Source organism: Halichoerus grypus, chromosome 14, assembly GCF_964656455.1.
Source record: "Halichoerus grypus chromosome 14, mHalGry1.hap1.1, whole genome shotgun sequence".
NCBI classification, from domain to species: Eukaryota; Metazoa; Chordata; class Mammalia; order Carnivora; family Phocidae; genus Halichoerus; species Halichoerus grypus.
The window spans coordinates 57,800,040-57,815,147 of NC_135725.1; the positions used below are offsets into that span (position 1 = coordinate 57,800,040).

The window sequence follows — 15,108 nt, forward strand, 5'->3', positions numbered from 1 at the left end:
GAGCCAGAGCCAGAAACTGAGAAACCTTGGTTCCTCTGGGAGGCCTAGCCTGGCCTGGCCCCTGTGACTTTCATCCCTATCCTTAAGCTTATACCCTGAAACAGATGTTCAAGAGTCTCCTGCCTTATTTTGGACTAGCTAGAGACACAGGTCTTGGCCTATATAGTCTTGTGACCTAGAGGGTTTCCGAGCTCCCTATCCTGCCACACCTCCCCTGGCCCCCATTTCCACCTCTTTAGGGAAAGACTATCTCACTTAATGGAGAAAGGGGTGAAGGTGTAAAGTTCTTTTAAAATAGGTTAACAATGGTTAAAATGGCTAATTTTACGTTATGAAAAAAATGGAAGAAAATGGACTGGTAGGGCCTGAGGCAGAAGGCGAAAATGTGTGAGGGTGGGTAGTGGATAGAAGGCAGTCCCTTCTCTCTCTTTCTCCTTCTTTCTTTTTTGCTTCAGTTTCAGCCAACACAGACTTTGGAGATGAGGCCTATGAAAGGAGAGGGGAAATGATTCTAAAATCAAGGGAGCTGGAGGGGTCAAGGGATTCTGGGTTCCTTCTGCTTAGGCAGGGCCCAGAGGAGGGCAAGAAGGGAACCAGATATTCAGGGCTAACAAAGCTTTGGGAAGCATGTCCAGAGGATCTTTCAATTTCCTTCCAGAATGTGAATTCTAGTTCCCCAAGGTAAGGACGGAAGCACAGAACATTGAGGAAAGATGCTGTCCAGGAATCAATAAGGGCATTTGGTTGGAGAGACCTTGAGACTGGTCCTTCAGCCCTGCACATGGTAGGAAGCTGAAGCAGGAAAAATGTCAACAGATATTAACATTTGGTCTAGGCCAGACTGACCTGTGGATCCTCATCTGGATCTTGGCCCCAAATGTCATTGGAGGGTTTTTGGTAAGCTTCAGTTACTCAAGGACTGAGCCTGTCCTGCACTAGTTCATGAATCTTTTGGACTCCTTGGTTTTCCCAAGAAAACAAAGTAATAATCTGGCAGTCTATGGGATGCCCTCACACAATTGCCATTTCCAATTCTTTTCCTCTGGCCTTGGAAGAGTAAAGAGCTACTGTCTGCAATGGACAATGGACTCAGAGGACTGATATCAAACAGCTTCTCCCTTCTGTGGAATTTCTTCATCTTTCAGCCTGTTCTAACTCTCTAACCTTCATTATGCCTGGCAAGCACCACATTTTGCTCACAAAGACAACTTGCAGCTCTAAAGCTTAGCTCTCTGGACAGAGCAGTCTCGTATTCTTGCCTTTTTGTCATCCCAATAATTAAACATCAGTGAGCTCACCACTTGTTAAAAAACCTCGATAGTCATTGAATACCAACATGGGGCAGATGGGGAACAATGTACTTTGGGGTGGGAAAAATACCAAGACCTGCTTCTTGCCAAGAAGACTTTTGTCTAATGTAAAAAGAAGACAGGAACACATAGCAGCCCATTTAAGGCAGGAAGAGGAGCATGAGAGACAGGAATGAATGAAGGGTGGTAGAAGCACAGAGGAGAGATTGACAGTGGTGAAGATCTGTTATCCTCCCTAACACAGAGGGTTGGGCCTGGGCAGAAACCTGGTGAAACCAGAGGCTCACCTATTGGGTGGCAGGCAAAAGAGCAATGACAGTTGAGGCTTAGGGCTAGGACTCTACTCTAACTACTTTCAGTTACTGCTGATGATATTGGGCATTCAGCCTACTCCATTTCTAGGGGTGGGGGCAAGCAAAACAGGGCCTTTTCCTTACCACTGAGATGCACAAACAACTCTCCCACAGAAAAAGGTCAAGAGGCTCTAGGTGGATGGCTGGGAAATATTTCTATTGGGAAAGCAAAAAGAGATTCAGAGTCCTAAGAGTGCTTAAGAGGGAGATATGGTGGCTCTGGTAAAAACAAATTCTTGCTGCTTCCAACCAAGCCTAGGGCCTGCCATTACTCTTACCAGGCATGCTTTGTGCAGCAGAGATGTTAATGTTAAAGGCTCCTGGAGGCTCAGAGCCCAGCCTAGCAGTGAAGGAGGTCAGAGAGGGGAAGGGGAGGGTTAACTCTACAAAGGCTCATAAAGCCCTGAGTTTCTGTTAAATCAGCTTTGTGTGTGTGTGTGTGTGTGTGAGAGAGAGAGAGAGAGAGAGAGAGAGAGAGAGAGAGATATGCCAGTTGGTGTTTAAAAGAGTAGGGGGAGGGAAGAGTCTGGCCTAGCACAAACTCAAGGCAAGTTTTCAGCAGTGAAGCCAGCTCGTTGCTGGTTATGCATCTCTTTAGGGAAACAGTACTCTTCTGCTAAACTAGATGGTCCTGGGGTCCCTGCTGGAGGGTCTCCCCAGGCTCATGGTGGTAGAGAGCCTCTGTCACTCTCTGGCTGGTGCAGTGACAATGACCAGGTAACTCAAAGGTATAATCTCACTCCTGGGGCATCTAAAGGAAGGGGCACTGAAACAACACATAATCAATATCTACCCAAAGAGCCCCCCTACAGTTCTGTAGCTCACACCTCTGAGGAACACCTCCTTTGCTCTGACTATACTCCCTCACAGCTCCTCCCCACCTGTGCAGCCTTTGTCTCTTCTAGACAGTTCTGACATATATGCACAGCCTATATCCCTCCACACCTGCTGAGCTTATCTGTGTGCCTGTAGGATAGTGCTTCTTAATCACCTGGGAATATTGTTTAAATGCAAATTCCAATTTAGTAGATCTGAATGGTGCCTAAGTGTCTGTATTTCATACAAGCTCCCAAGTGATACCAATGCTCTGAATACAGGGACCACACTTTGAATAGGCTCTAGGCCTCAAGGCTGTAGGCCACCCCCTCTACACCCACACCATCCCCAGACAACCTCTGTTTGAGAGGCAGAGGCCTCTGCCCCCACCTTAACCTGGTTTTATACTCTTAGTGCCAAGAGAGGACAATGGTTAGGTGGGGGAGGAGGGAGGAGGGAGGACCCAAAGCTCATGTTGGGAAGGCAGCACCACTAAGAGCTCTGGCTGAGCCACGGCAGGGAGCTGTTCATAACAATGCAGACCAGGTGTGGTTCTTCTGGAATTCAGCAGATCATTTAGTTCATATTGCTGGAACACCTGTTACCTGCTAGGTGTACAGCTATGGTGCTTGGCGTTTTAGGTATATTATCTCATTTAATCCTACTAAAAGACTGAGTAAGGTAAATATCATTCCCATTTTAAAATTGAAGAACCAGGTTATTTAAAGTAATACATTCAAAATCACACCTTGAAGGTGATTAGCACTAGAATTTGAATCTAACTTGTCATTTCTTATACCCAACCTCTTCTTAGAGAGATCAGATAAAGTCATGAGATTAACAACACATCAGAACTTACACAGATGTGAGACTGTTGTCTTATAAAGCAGGCACTTGGAAGGCTGGTACTAGTCTCATCCTGTCTCCAGTGCTCTGCACACACTTGAAGCCCCTCTTTAGAAAATGGCATGGATGTTTTCTGATTAGCAATCTCCTGCTCAAAAAGTGCTCCACAGGAAGGAAATATTGGAGTCACTGAAGCAGTCAATACCTCAGGATAGAGAGAGACAGAGAGAGACAGACTAGCAGGAAGCAGCAAGCAAGAAAAAGCACTGGGGACTGAGAATGCTGAGCCCAGGAGAGAAAAGAAGATGACAGTATTAAAAAAAAGAGACGAAAGAGTCTCAGACATAGGATGTCTGGGTGGCTCAGTCTGTTAAGCGCCTGTCTTCAGCTCAGGTCATGATCCCAGGGACCAGGATCGAGTCCTGCTTCTCCCTCTGCCTGCCGCTTCCGCTGCTTGTGCGCTCTCTCTCTCTCTCTCTCTGACAAATAAGTAAATAAAATCTTTAATAAAAAAAAAAAGAAAGAGTCTCAGTCACCAATTCAGTTCTTGTCCTAAATTTTAGGGACACTTATAGTCTAGGCACTAGCAGATACAAAGATAATATGATCTCTACCGATGAAGAGCCAGTATGTAAGGCAAATGAATAAATAGATAATTTTTAACAATATGCCAAGTGCTACAATGGAGGTTTGTATGGAGTGTTGTCTGTACACAGAACAGAAGCACCTATTCCACCCTGGGGAATTAGAGAAAACTTCTTCAAAGAAAGCTGAGGCATGAAGAATGAGTAGGAGATAGAAATGAATCAGATGAAGAAAGGAGTAGGGAAAGAAAAGCAAAGACAAGAAAACAAAGGAGTAGGGAGGAAGAGACACATGACTACCTAGCAGGCAAAAGGAGTAGCTCAATTTGGCTGGAATGTTAAGCGGTGGGGTGAAGTGGCAGGTGATGAGACTAGAACAGGAGGAAGGCTTAAAATCATGAAGGGCTTTGTAAATCACATACAGGATTTTGGACTTTAATGGAAAATAATGGAACTGGAGAAGAAAAACATATCAAGGTCATATTGCCAGGGCTTAGTGGCTGACTGGATCTGGGTTTGAGGAGAAAGACCTAGGCACAGATGACTCCTAAGTTTCCTCTGTGTGTGTGTGTGTGCGCGCACGCACACGCACCTAAAAATATGAAGGATCAGAGGAAAGAACTTGGGGAACACCAATATTGAAGGGATAGACAGAAAAGGACTGACAGCAGGCGGCCAAGGAGAGGCTGGTATCATGGATGTCTGGGAAGGATAAGGTTTTGAGAAGGTTAATGTAAAACAGGGGGAAACAGAACCAGAGTTCTAAAGGGGCTCTTAGATGACAAGAGAGACTGGAGTGGAGGATGGTTGAGGCTAGGAGGTAGGAGCCAGTGGAGAAGGGCCAGATATTTGAAGATGTCAGGAAAGAGAATTCAAGACACACTGTTTACTCTGTAGTTTGCTGACATTTCAGCAGAAACTCTATTTTTCTCTCAATGTTATGTGTCTGATCCTTGGGAAGCTTGAGACTCCCCAGAAATAAGCCCCATTAAAGAAGTCTAGCCCTGGTCCAGAGAGCATGGCAGGTCTGCTATTTCTTAGGAAGTGTGGGCAAGTGAAGGCAAGGGAGGCTGACCAGGGCCTGGCCAATCTCAAAGTAGCAGCAAGCTGGGTTGGGGTGGGGGGTTGAAGTTGCCCCAAGTTCTGGCTGTACCACAGTCCCATGACTTAGCCTTAGGCCATTTTCCCCAGGCCAGGGCAAAAAGCACAAAAACACTGGGCTTCTAGTCCTTTAGGCAGGAGGCCTGCACAGACTGAACAGGAGCAGCCTGGGAATTCAGGACAGTGGGAAGCAGCCTGCATTGAGCTTTTACTTTTTTTTTTAAAGATTTGATTTGATTTGATATTTATTTATTTATTTATTTATTTATTTATTTATTTGAGAGACTGAGAGAGAGCACGAGCAGGGCAGAGGGAGAAGGACAAGCAGACTCCCCATTGAGCAGGGAACCCGATGCAGGGCTCAATCCCAGGACTCTGGGATTATGACCTGAGCTGAAGGCAGATGCTTAACCGACTGAGTCACCCAGGCACCCCTGCATTGAGCTTTTTCAAGAAATTGAAACACCTGCTCCACCAACCATGGACATCCAGGAGAGGCTCAGTGTTGGAAACTATCTCCAAGTGATCATGGTTATGTAGTGATCATGATTTCTCACTTTTAAAACCTTCAATAATACTTTTCTATAAAAATAAACAAATAAAACTAAAGAATCATTTGACTTAGGTGCACCTGGCTGGCTCAGTCAGTAGAGCACGCAACTCTTGATCTTGGGGTCATGAGTTTGAGCCCCACATTGGGCATAAAATTTATTTAAAAAAAATATATTTATCCTTTTCTTTGACAGAGGGCAAGAAAGCACAAGCAGGGGGAGCTGCAGAGGGAGAGGGAGAAACAGGTTCCCCGCTGAGCAGGGAGCCCCACGTGGGGCTCTATCCAAGGACTCCAGGATCACGACCTGAGCCGAAGGCAGACACTTAACCGACTGAGCCACCCAGGCGCCCCGGCATAAAGTTTACTTAAAAAAAAAGAATTTGGGGTGCCTGGCTGGCTCAGTCAGTAGAGCATGCAACTCTTGTAAGTTTGAGTCCCACACTGGGTGCAGAGATTATTTAAAAATAAAATCTTTAAAAAATGAATAATTTGACTTAATTATTAATTCTTCCCTTAGATATAGTAATGGAGTCAGTAAACTGCATGCCTCCACTGTAAGAGAAGTTAAGATATGTGCAATTAGAGTTAAGGGTAGATTCTAGGTCTGTCTCCTGCATCCAAACACCAGAGCCTATGGGTGAGTGGGCATCGAGCAGGAAAACCAGGCTTGCACTAGCACTGGCAACCTCAATGAGGTTGGACTGACCTTGACCTCGGGGGCTATTACATTTTGAAAACATCATGTTTTGGGGATGAAGAGCCTGTTTTGCTATATACAAAAATGGGTCTGTGAATGCTGCCAGAGTTGAATGAATGTTTTATGCTATTTGATGCATTTGAAATAACCCAATAAGTTGAAAATTTTTGCTGTGAAAGGAATGTTTGTTCTGTAGAGTTAAATGGTGGTTGCAACTAGAAAAGAAACCCCCAAAGTTCCTGTGTTTCCTGGCAGGGGAACAATGCTTTCTCTTCATTTGCTTCACAACCTTATGGCAGGCAGAAGGTTAGTTACAAGGCCTCACATCTGGGCTTCAGGGAAGCACAGAATAACCATTTCCAGGAGTGTTTTGGGTTCTACATGGACACTTAATCTCACAGGCAGTAGGGGCCTGTCCTGTTCATATTATGACTTCCACTCTTCCTCCTATTCTCTTCTATCTTTCCCTCCAAGGAAAACCTGAGCATCGGCTCTTCAGTGATTTATCCTATCAGTGTTTAGGAAGAGTACTTTTCAATTCCTTGTAACATCTAGGTGGGACCAAGACAAGTTCTCTCTCTGCAGATAGGAGAACTAACAGTCTATGGAAAGAACCCCAAAATCCAGTCAACCTGGGCTGCCCCCGGATTCTGAATTTGGCCACCCACCCCCTCTGCCCCAGCCCCAGCCAGCTGCAAATTGTCTGGATCCAGCTGCTTTGACACGCTGATGTTATCAGCCTCATGGTGCCTGGAGCGCGCAGATAGGAACAGGGAATGGCGCCGTCTCACCGGACATAGTAATGCAATTTAGTTTCTGAAATCCAAGTATAAAATCTTGAAAGCTGACATTTTTTATCTACCACAGGAGGGGGATGATAGTGTGGAATTCCCAGAGGAACCATCAAAATGTGGAAATGGCTTCTGTAATATATTAATAAACAGTTCAAAGCAATGAAAAAAATGTACAGAGAGGATCTGGAGGGAAATTTAAGTGTCTAGTCCTTCTTGCCCCCTCCTCTCCCTCCTCTGAGCTCTGCTGCCAGGTGACCACTCCACTGTGAACCCCAAGCTGGGGCTAGGAGCCCCTCTCCTGAGCATCCCTGTGAGAGTCCCCTGCGCTGGGGAGATGGAAGAGGCACCAGCCTCCCCTGGGGGCTGTGCCACAGCAGTTTGGGTGGGTCTCAACCAGCCCTTTTTTGGAAAGGGGCTATTCAGACTGGGCTAGGAATGGTGGCAAAGCAACAGTCGCTTGCCTTCCCTTCCATTTCCCCAACCTCATCCCGTGCCACTCTTCCCCCAGATTACCACACTTTGCCTCACTGGTCTCTGTTCCTGACGAGCACGAAGAGCCTTCCTGCCTCATGCTCCCCTTCCAGCTACGTCTTACTTGTCCTTCAGGCCTCAGCTGACACATCATTTCTTATAAAAAAAACTTCCCACGAATACCAAGATAGGTTATGTCCCTCTATAATATACTCTCACAGCACCACCCCCTTCCATTTCTTTCACGTACTTACCAAATTTTACTTCAGTGAATACTTGTATAATTTATTTAATAAATGTTCATGAAGGCAGGGACCATGCCTATTTCTATGGTGTCCTCCCAGTGCCTAGCACAGAGAATGAAGGGCCGTAATCTGATGACAGACAAACAGATTTCTTTCTATTTGGCTTGAGCCACAGCAAGGCTCTTTCTGTAACAGAGGTGCAAAAGTCCGGTGGCCTACCAGGCTGTGCCAGGGCCTTGTCTAATGGTGTCCCAGACAGATGTTGTATTGTGTGCTCTTTGTAGGGCCATTTCTCTATGGAATTCTCTGGCTGGGGGCTGAAAGATTGCCTTCTAGGAAGTTATTTTGGAGAACAGCCAAAGTAGGAGTCCCCAAACCCTCCCTTACCCACTCACTCACCTGAAGGCTTGGCCTAGTTAGAACTCACTTAAGGTCCATGACCAAAGTGGCAGCCCAACTTCAGGTTGCCCTCTTGTGAGGACTGACCATCAGCTGAGCAGACACAGCTTTCTTTGAGACTCCAGGGCCAGGTCAGATTTTGCTTGCGGATACATACTCCCACTATCAAATGAGTAAGGCCCAACTCTTACTGTCAAGTTTTAGAGGAGTGGGAAGCCAGCTTGGAACCAAACCATCAGAAAACCCTTTGGAGGGAGATAGGGTCAGGGCTGCTCTGATCCTGTCTGCTCAAAGTGCTTTCTGACAACCCGGGGCTTACGACCATGTTTACCAGGCAGTGAAGCACCCAAGGCATAGGAGCACTTGGAGTTCAGATATAAGGGCAAGGAGATAGCAAAGGAAAACATAGGAAACCTCCCTGAACAGTAAGCACACCTCTGGCTGGAGAATAGGGCCTGTGGATTCCAGTTTTGCCTGTGAACTGCACTGACTTTGAGAGTCTAGACAGGTCATTTCACTCTCTGAGTTCCCAGGTCTGTTTTTATTCAGGCCCTGAAATTCCAGAAAGAGCCTCCAGGGCAGAAAGTAAATGAATTGTCCCAGGTCAATGCCAGATGGCAGCCCTGGGATTAGAATTCATGGGCCCTTCTTTCCAGCCAGCTGCTCCTTCCCCTGAGCTCTGAACTGTTTCTTCTGAATGCACAGGATTATATTCAATTTAGTAAGGTTTATGGTCACATAATCACTGCTCCTAATAAAACAATGAATACAAAGCATCCGCTGTCATGGAAAGCAAACATGGGAGAGCCTTTGCCCCTGAGAAAACAGGCCAAAAGCAAGTTCTGGCTGATATTAGGCCTGTTCTACTTGAACAAAAACCAACACAACCACTCTCTTGGGATCTGACGGAGTCCTCATCTGTTCTTGTTTCTTGTCCAGGCTTCCTTATATGTCAATAGCCTATGCTTAATCCCATAGTAAGGGCTCTCCTGGAAGCTAGAAAACACTTTCCACAGGCATGAGAGGAGCCAGCCTGAGGGACAGTCTGGATCTAGATCCTCTGAGCATCTTTTCATCCATAAATTAGTTACTATATTGTTAATGCTTCCATTTCCAGGAGTGTTATAAGCTATACCTCTTCAGGTGCGGTGGAGGCAGCCCTACTCCTTCCAGCCCAAACTCTGTCAGGTCTACTCATGGCTCAGCAAACACCAAATGCTCTTTTCTCCTCCCTGCCCTGGCCTGTCCCATTATGACTGGCTGGTGCTAAGAGAGGGAGCCTGTAGCTGTTCTCTGCTGGTTTCATATTGCTTTAGCACATGTTTCTTTGACCAGGAACTTTTGACCAGAAAATCCAATCCCTAGTAGGTGACTGTGATTCTTCTGCCCTTCCAGATTCCTCACAAACCCCTCCTCTGGATGATTTGGGGAATCAGGAAGGAAACCCCTCTGCAATGTTAATCTAACTCTCTTTTGCCTAAGGCCCAAGTGCATGCCTAGGGTGGGGGTGGCAGGCTGTGAACCTCTGAACTCACTAGTTTCATTTCTGCTTCTACTTGCTACACTTGCTCCAATCCACCTTATGTCAATGCTCTTTCCCTAAAAAAAGGTATCTTTAAATCAAGTGTACACCCAGTGGCAGGCTGACTGAACAGTGATAGCTCATGAAATGGTCTAGCTTCAGGCCTTGAAATCTGCTCAGTGCCTCTCTTTAGTTTCCCCTGCCTCACACACCAGACTGAAGATGGGAATGCAGGGGTATTAGAGACAAAGGCCCTTTTAACACTCTCTTGTTCCACTAGATTCTTACCCTCCCTCCGAAATCCTACAGTTCTGTGGTATCAGGGTGTCAGATCCTAGCCAGGGACAGCTCAGATGTTGTCTTGAAAGCTTATTTCACCTTCAGAGTGATGGTGACCTCCACAGAGAGAGCTCAAGTCAGGCTAGATGTGTGTGGAGGAAGGTGGGGCAAGGGCTGGAGAGGATAAGGGGTAGTCCCTGGATCCATAGGGCTGATCTTGGAGACAGAAGAGGCCAGAGACATGTATAGGGAAGCTATTCAAAATTAAATAAGCAAGGGCCTTAAGGACTTGGGCACCTAGGCTTTTCAGACCTGGCAGAGACTGGGCTCCTCTAGGAGCTATCCAGGGTCCTGAACTGCCTCCACCTGAAGATCTTGGAGCCTCTGGACAAGAGGCCCACGTGCCAGTTAACACCGACCTTAAATGCTACTGGCTCCTCTCTGCTCATCCCTGATGCCAACTGTCTGCTTGGACCCATTGCCTGAAGTAGCTCCAGCATAACTCAAATCACACTCTATGGGTGCAGCTTGGGCTTCATGCCAGCAGCCTGGCTCCCTGGCCAGGTTTTCAACAAGGGATGAGGTTGAGGTGGAGGATTTTGGTGTATGTGAAAAAGTATCTCCTAGTCCCTCTGGAAGCTCAAGACTAAATGGGCCTGGCTCAGGGACAAGGTGGTTGGTCATAGGGAAGGGAAAGAGGTCTCCATGTTGCACATCCTCAGACAGATCAGTCACTCCTCCCCTCACCTCAGTGGCTGCTGCACACATGTGTAAGTACACACACACACACACACACACACATGTACATACACACATGCCAGATTTTCTGCTCTGTCACTGCAGAGTCTGTATTGCTACAAAGAAGGCATAGTCTCCTTTGTCTGCACCTGAGCATAATGTACCTGCTTTGTTCTCACCATGGATATTACAGAAATCTGGCAAAGAGTACCAAAACTTAAAACTTAAATAAATAAAATACTGCTTTTTTCTGAATTGAAGAGGAATACATTGTCACTGTAAAAAGTCCAGATAAGCACATGGGGAGCCTCGGTGGCTCAGTTGGTTAAGCAGCTGCCTTCAGCTCAGGTCATGATCCCAGGGTCCTGGGATCAAGCCCCATGTCGGGCTCCCTGCTCGGTCGGGAGCCTGCTTCTCCCTCTCCCTCTGCCTGCCACTCTGCCTATTTGTGCTTTCTCTCTCTGTCTCTCTGTCAAATAAATAAATAAAATCTTAAAAAAAAAAAAAAAGTCCAGATAAGCACAAAAGAAGAAGAAAAAAAAAAATCACCCTTAATCCTACCATCCAGAGCTATAGCCCATGTTAAATTCTTGGCACACAGCCTGGGCCCTTGTGTGTGTGTGTGTGTGTGTGTGTGCGCGCGCTACAGGTGTGGTAAGAGGCAGTATAGTGCAGTGATTAAAAGTATGAATCTTAGAGTAAGTTCTACCTCTGCCATTTACTTTTCTGTGTGATAGTGATCAAATTTCTGACCTCACTGGATCTGGTTTTCATAATTTTCTTGGTGTGTGTGTGGGGGGAGGTTTAGAGAAATACTGTGTTTAATGGTAAAGCTTAGTTCACCCTAGCATGGCCTGGAATTGAAGCAGCAGGGATGGGTAGGGGACCCTCACAGAGCCTACATAGTGAAAAAGATAAGGAAAGTGACCATCAAACAGAAGAGTCCCAAGGCCTCAGACAGGGCAAAGCCCAGAATAGCATAGGAGGAGAAGAGCTGCTGCTTGAGAGATGGGTTTCTGGCATAGCCAAGGATAAAGCTACCAAACACTATTCCAAAGCCCCTGAACCAGTCTCACCAACTGTAGTGGCCCCAGCACCAGTTGGCCACTGTGTCAATGGAGACCACAGTGATCTGGAACTCCAATCTGGCCACCTGGAGTAGGGAGCTGCTGTAGATGGCTATTTAGACGGGACCTCTGGTCTACCCAGGAAGGAGGCAGACACACACCTGATTGGATCCCTAGTACAACAGCGGATCAGAGCTGGAAGAATGAGTAGTGCCTCGGTAGTCTGCACTTTCTTAGTCTCCCCGCTTTAGTTCTAGGTCTCAGTGCTCAGCTTTCCCACCCTGTTTTTCATCTTTAACATAAGGAAAATAATAGTACCCATCTCAAAAGATTGCTGGGAGGATTAAATAGGATAATGTATATGAAGTGCTTACTACAGTCCTTGATGCATGGTAAGCAGTCAATAAAGGGTAGCTTTTGTTACACATGACACCCCCCCCCCTGAAATCACTCTAATACTGCTTGGTGCCTAATTTTAAAACCAGACTATTCTCCATCTCAGAGAAAAGCTGAAGAGAGGATGAATAAGTTCAGTTTATTTCATCTTCTATCTGGCCTAACTTTCCAGGCCACAGTGATGATAAGCTGGGACTTGGGAAATAAAATGGCCTCCTAGCTCAGAAAGGAAAAAAAGCAGTTCTTGATCCAGGGCTTTAGCTTTCAGCCTGAGTTCTGCAGTCAGGAAATGGCAGCGGCTTCTTTTTGGTCAAGGTTCTCTCCTCTTCTTGAACTTTGGGCCCCAGCATTTTGGCCTACTTGCTCTGGCCAGAACTTTCTGCCTCTCTGCCCAGGAGTGTCCCACTCTCCTCCAGGGGCTCCTTCCCTCTTGGCACCCACAAGTCCCTTTGCCTGGTTTGGGCAAGGCTGCTTCCTCACTGTCTACGTCCTGGCCATTTGATTCCTATGCCTACCATCCCACCTCTCCATACCTGCTCTACTAACCCTGTTCTCTTTGAGGTCAGCACTGGGCTCCTAAATAAAATCCAATGGTCTTTTCTCTCAGGTGATCGTCCATTACCTTTCAGTATCATTAGACAGTGCTGATCAGATCTTTCTGGAAGTTCTATTTTCCCTTGGCTTTTATAAAAACATCCTATCCCTATCTGTTCTGACTACCCTCCCTACTGTTCTTCCTCTTATACTCTAGACATAGAGCCTCTCCTTAGTGTGGTCACTGGCTCTCTTTCCACATGCTCTCTCTTGGCATATGGAAATATAATATTATATTATAAACGTATTCTCTCAAATAATATCTCTCTCGGTTTTACCCCCAAATCTATATCTCTAGCTCTGACCTCTTAAGCTCCAGACCCACATTTCCAACTGCCTACTACTTTTTTTAAGATTTTATTTATTTATTTTTCAGAGAGAGAGAGAGAGCACAAGCAGGGGGAGCAGCAGGCAGAGGGAGAAGCAGGTTCCCGCTGAGCAGGGAGCCCGATGCAGGGCTTGATCCCAGGACCCTGGGATCATGACCTGAGCTGAAGGCAGAGGCTTAACTGACTGAGCCACCCAGGCGTCCCTATCTACTACTTTCACTGATGTCATCCCCCAGTCTAGTTCTTCCTGTTGACTACCCTTATCTTGTTAATGACACAAACCACTTTCCCAGTTAAATAAACTCAAAACATAAAGGGTCATTAAAAAAACTTATTATTTTGAAACAGTCTTATATTTATAGAAGAATTACAAAGACAGTACAGAGAATCCTTGTATACTCTTCACCCAGCTTCCCCTAATGTTAGCATCTTAAATAACCATGGTACATTGATCAATTCTACATTGAACAAATCAATACTATTCACTATAGACTTTACGCAAATTTCTCCAGTTTTTCTCATTAATATCCCTTTTTCTGTTCCATATTGCATTTCATCGATACGTCTCCATGGTCTCCTTAGTTTCTTCCTCTTTTCTTGACTTTCATGACTTTGACTTTTGAGGAGTACTGGTCAGGTATTTTCTTTTCTTTTTTTTAAGATTTTATTTATTTATTTGACAGAGGGAGACATAGCGAGAGAGGGAACACAAGCAGGGGGAGTGGGAGAGGGAGAAGCAGGCTTCCCACCAAGCAGGGAGCCTGATGCGGGGCTTGATCCCAGGACCTGGGATCAAGGCCTGAGCTGAAGGCAGACGCTTAACGACTGAGCCACCCAGGCGCCTCGGGTCAGGTATTTTCTAAAACATTCCTGCAATTTTGATTTGCCTTGTTTTCTCATGATTAGACCGAGGTTAGATTTTTGGGAAGAATACCACATAGGTGGTTTGTCCTTTGTACCACAGCATATCAGGGGGTATATGACTTATTGTTGGTGATACTAATTTTAATCATTTAGGGCGGTGTTTACCAAGTTTCTCCACTACAGTTACTATTTTTCTCTTATTTTGACCATATTCCATTAGTCAGAAGCAAGTCACTAAGTCCAGGCCACACTCAAGGGAGGAGAATTAAGTTCCACTTTCTAGAGGAGGAGTATGAAAGAATTTGTGGACATATGTTAAAACTACCACAGTAATTCATACATATTTTGGTAGAGGTTCTTATAGGCTGTGCAAATTCTTATTTCTCCTTAAAGTTTCACCCACTAGTTTTAGCAATCAGTGGATCCCGCCAGCAGCAATTATTACTATGATGTTCTAAAGATAATTTTTAAATTTCATTCTTTCTACAAAAAAAAACACTTTTAAATAAATTTTAGTAAACTTCTTAATACATAAATATAATTCTTGAAGATTTGTTCTTTCTCCTTCATTTATTTATTTATTCAACCATTTATTTATACCAGTATGGATTAATATACATTTATTTTATTTTGGGGGTTGTAATCCAATACTACCATTATTTATTTTGTTGTTCAAATTGTTCCAGCTTTGGCCACTGGAACCTTTTTCAAGTTGGCTCCTATCTCCTTTTGATGTGCCTAGGGGGTCATTTTAATCCACCTCTTTTTCCTCCTTATCCCCTGGCAAGCTAATCATGAACCTACAGTAACATTTTTGTTTCCTTTTTTTAATATTCTCTAAACCAACATCCTGCTTCAGATCCTTATCAACTTACTTCAGGACCTGCAGTGGTAACCCACTCTTCTCCCCAACCTGTTTCTTCTTCCTTCAACTCATCCTACACATTACTCCTAAATTACCCTTCTGGGAATTAAACACTGCTCTCATTACATCATTCCCTTGTCCAAGACCCTTCAGTGGCTCTTACCACTTAAAAACTCCTTGACCTGGCATTCAATAGTTTTAACAACATGGCCCAATTTGACAATCTGGCTGCTTCTCTAATTGTTCATCTTTACAAATCCTTTGTTCTCTTTGCCCCAGCTGTTA

The 15,108-nt window shown here is 45.3% G+C and overlaps 1 protein-coding gene and 1 pseudogene across 6 annotated transcripts in view; both read right to left on the reverse strand.

Moving 5' to 3' along the window:
• The window catches only part of FAM219A (family with sequence similarity 219 member A), a 52,045-nt gene that overhangs the window by 16,758 nt on the left and 20,179 nt on the right, over window positions 1-15,108 (reverse strand). The gene's annotated exons all lie outside the window — the stretch shown is intronic.
• Window positions 10,947-13,665, reverse strand: LOC118528768 (ATP synthase F(0) complex subunit C1, mitochondrial pseudogene; annotated as a pseudogene).